This window comes from Raphanus sativus, chromosome 7, assembly GCF_000801105.2.
Source record: "Raphanus sativus cultivar WK10039 chromosome 7, ASM80110v3, whole genome shotgun sequence".
NCBI classification, from domain to species: domain Eukaryota; kingdom Viridiplantae; phylum Streptophyta; class Magnoliopsida; order Brassicales; family Brassicaceae; genus Raphanus; species Raphanus sativus.
The window spans coordinates 21,597,320-21,601,357 of record NC_079517.1 but is presented as its reverse complement, the minus strand read 5'-3'; the positions used below and the strand labels follow the sequence as shown (position 1 = coordinate 21,601,357).

The 4,038-nt window shown below is 33.5% G+C and overlaps 1 long non-coding RNA gene across 5 annotated transcripts; it reads left to right on the top strand.

Annotated features, from left to right (window-relative positions):
* The first annotated feature begins 773 nt into the window (after positions 1-773).
* LOC108834884 (uncharacterized) lies at positions 774-3,355 on the top strand. Of its 5 annotated transcripts, none has more exons than XR_008936544.1 (6): positions 774-1,128; positions 1,730-1,811; positions 2,129-2,339; positions 2,436-2,695; positions 2,764-2,878; positions 3,043-3,355. It is a non-coding gene; the product is annotated as an uncharacterized LOC108834884 (long non-coding RNA). The 5 variants fall into 5 exon arrangements; XR_001946880.2 differs by having other exon boundaries at positions 2,761-2,878; XR_001946878.2 differs by adding an exon at positions 1,957-2,033 and having other exon boundaries at positions 2,436-2,878.
* Positions 3,356-4,038: the final 683 nt, after the last annotated feature.

Sequence of the window (4,038 nt, the reverse complement as noted above, 5' to 3'; positions counted from 1 at the left end):
AATGGTAATGGTTCTCTTCGACATTGTACAACTAGTACAACTGATACAACTAATAAACCAAATCTTTATCACATCACATAAAACCATTAAACAAACAAAGATTTAGCAAAATTAAAAGTTATGATTATATGTTGTCTGGACAAAATTTGCAGATATGTATTATTTATACACGTTCTAGTTGTATTAATTATACTTATTATACTAGTTATTTATATTCTAGTTGTGTTGGTTATATGTATTTTAGTTGTCCTTGTTATACTCGTTCGAGTTGTAGTAGTTGTTTTAATAATACTATGTGTTTTTCTTTGTTGTGAAACTCGCACAATTGAGTTTTAGTTTCGGGAGAGAAAAAATGGATATAAGATGATAATGTGTTGATTTTTTGATAATAAATTTTTAACATAGTACAACTATTATAAATAGTATAACTAATCATTTTCACATTTTAGAAAATAAGGAAAAAGATAATAAAAAATAAACAAGAAATAAAAAATAAAAATTTGAAAAAAATAAATACAGCTTGAGAGTTGTTTTTTGACTGTAAAATTTGAAAAATATCAAGGACAAAACCGACAATACATCACTGTTTTGATTAATATATATATATATAATATATATATATATATATCTATTTATATAAAGAAGAGCTACTCTCTTCTCTAGTGTTGCCACGTCACTAAATAAAGTGATTAGCGTTCGACACGTGATCATTTGTGTAATACGCTACGTTTCATTTAAAAGATGTGTTCGTCATTTTCTTGGGTTATGTTTGTTGGGCTTTAGGTGTTACGGAAGCATAGGAGCCCAACAGAGAGAAACCTTTGTCGTCCTCATCCGCCTTCCATCGAATTTTAGGGTTCATCCTACTGTTCGATCTCCGACGACGGCGTTGTTCACATACCTCTCCGACGAAAACGTTGTTCATATACCTTATCGCAGCCGACGTCTCTGTTGATTTGCTTGAAGTTCATCTCAACGAGTATCAAAAACAGGCACCGTTACGGAACTTCTGCATTCAATTATTTTCATTAATGCTCTATTTAACTCTATTTTCCCACTCATCACACGATCTGTCGTCCAATACATCCTCTCCTTCCTTCCGTTATGAGAATCTGCAGCTATAAGTATGTAAGTTTCCTCCCATAAAATTCATCATTTCTCTCTTCTCAATCCTTAATAGTTTAGTTATGTTCTTAAAGACAGTCTTCAACAGTTGATGAGCAAAGAATAGGTCTGCATCTATTGTTTTGTTTTGTTTTTTTTTCCGTATCAGATATTAAGGATCGTAACTTTTCAGCTCATTTTTTTTTTCAGCTCAGCTTACTTCATGCATTTAGATTAATGTTGGGTTGAAACAAACTTAATTCATGGTCATGTGTCCGTGTGTCGTTACTTATTTACTTATATGAAGAGGATATGTAATCTACTTCACTGTATTTGGGTTTATATTTATTGTGAATGGAATCACTAAAATTATATGGTACAGCCAGAATCTACGTGGGTTTCAGTGTTTTATCATGATCAATTCTTAGTGTTTTTAATCATGATAAAGTCTTTTGTCCTTTTGTGATTCTAATTGGTGGAATTTATACACTGTTTTGGCTCTAAAGATTTTGATTTCTGTGTCAAAAAAATTTCTTGGTACCTAGAAAAGGTTATAACTTTTCTTATCATGAAAAGGCATAAACTTTATTATTGGGTTGTTGTTGGTTTTGCTATGGAGACTCAGGTTGCAAAGATAAAGAGGTCTCACAAAAAGCTGGGAAAGGAACTCTGAGATGGGTTCGTTTGGACAATCTAGATTTTTAGCTGTACGTCCTAATTCCTTTTCTTTTTTTGAACCAATATGTACTAATTCCTCTGTTATGATTTTATGAAACATATATATAAACACACATTTTTGTTCGATTATTTATTGAGAAAGTAAGAAAGTAAGTTTGGGTTTCTCTTTGCTAGAGTCAATTCGAGTTGAGCACATTGTGTTTGAAGTGGATGTTTGTAATACCAAAGCAAACTCCTAAGATCATTAGATGGTGATAACTTTAATGTATCCTTTACCATTTAACTGCTAAGTTTGTTGTTTGGTATGTGATTACAGATTTAAGGTTGGTTGCTTTGGTTATTACAGGGAAATGAATAATATAGTTGAATGAAGCCATCCCTTGAATACTACAATAACAACAGGTCAAAGATGACATCTCATCTTCGGGAACATCCGTCTTGGAATGAGAATCATGCATCAACGATCGTGGTGGTTATATACTACAGGTTTGTTGAGGAAGCTCACCGAGCATCAACACATCACATGTTGAAGCAGAGAGTAATTAGAATGGTATCGGGTATGTTAATCTCATGAGTCGTTGCAGTTGTAAGTTATATTTTTGCGTTTTTGTTTTTAACATTACCGGTAAAGACCTTTCAATGGCTTACAACAGGATTCATAGCAATGCATGCTACATAAGCTAGCAGAGATGTCGATTGCTGCCTTACTCCTTAGTCAGCGTCTTATCTCTAAGGGAAGTAGACTCTTGGAGTTCTTTGATAAACGGATCAAGGTTGAGTGATCACATGGTGATTGTTCTTGCTGAAGAAGCAGGGCAAGAGTTAATGTGCGAAAGCATGGAATTTAACACGGACGCCTCTGATTAAAAGCTTCTTAAAGATGTCGGCTTCTGGCTTACCACAAAGCATCAAGGTAAAAGTTAGATTCAAACTTTCACTTATGCCATTTCAGATAACTGTTACGAGGATCATTTTCAGAAGATACAAAGTGGCTAATGGGTTAGAGTAAGTGAGCTGGGTCACGAGTCTTTAACCTTCCATGCAAAGTGATAATAAGAGAGATCCTTATCTAGAGATTAGATCACAAGAGGGGGAGGTGAGAGACTCCATTATAAATTCTCTCAATGTTGTAATATAGTTCTTATCATCATCTACGTTTGTTTCCTTTGCTCTGTTTCTATTTGGGTCCAAAAGATACGTTTCACGTATCAGTAACTTTAAAACTCATCATAATGTTTTTTTTTCTCTCTCTGGTGATAGGATCAATTTAAGAAGCATTAACCGAGGAGAAGCAAGAGGAACCGGACTTTTTGATATTCCTCCAGCAACTAAAGAGATCACTAAGTGAAGATCAGAAAAGCATTGTTTAAGAACTTCCAAAACATATATATTCATGATTTCCGTGAACTTTTGGCCAAAAGGAAATAGTTGTAAGTTCTAGCTAGCGATTTCACATATTTGTTGGCAAATATGCTATGTTTTATTATTCTGTTTTAAATTTTTAGTTTTGTCACCCTTTTGAACGTACACCACATCATGTGATTAGGAATGTGATTTTCTTGGTTTAAACGGATTTTGAAGCATATTCTGGTGGATAACCATTGATTAATCTGAAGTTATATTAAAAAATTGTTTTAACATTATATATATATATATACTAAAACTTTATTTAAATAAAGGATAAACTCTAACAAAGAAAAAATATTGAATAAAAAATATAGTAAGCTTCTCTAAATAATGAAACCCTTGATGGTTTGTTTTCCCTTTTGGATGGATCTGAGGGTGATATGGGTTGTGTTTTGCGGATTAGAACAAGGATGGTATTGTCTCCTTGATAGATGGTGAGATGGTTGATGGATTGAGATAGATATGGTGATGAACTTCAGTGTAGATCGATGGAGAGATCAAACACTTGTGTAGATGTGCTAGAGATCGTGAGTATTACGCCCACAAACAATGATCTCAAGCCAAAGCCTTGCAGAGAATCAATTCCTAGGCAAACAGTGTTCAGAAACTGAACAAAGGATTCACAAAAACAAAGGAAAGATTTTTATTGAAAAAGTGAATGAATCATACTTTGGATTCTCACGGTTTATGTAGAACAAAGACAAAGAAATATTGTGGAAACTTGCAACAAGACTTGTGTGAAACTAAGAAGAAAACACTTAGAACTAGGCAATCTCGAAGACTGAATAATTGAAGAACTCCTTGACTTGATTCTCCATCGAAGTTGGTTCTGGTTTAGAATAAACCAAC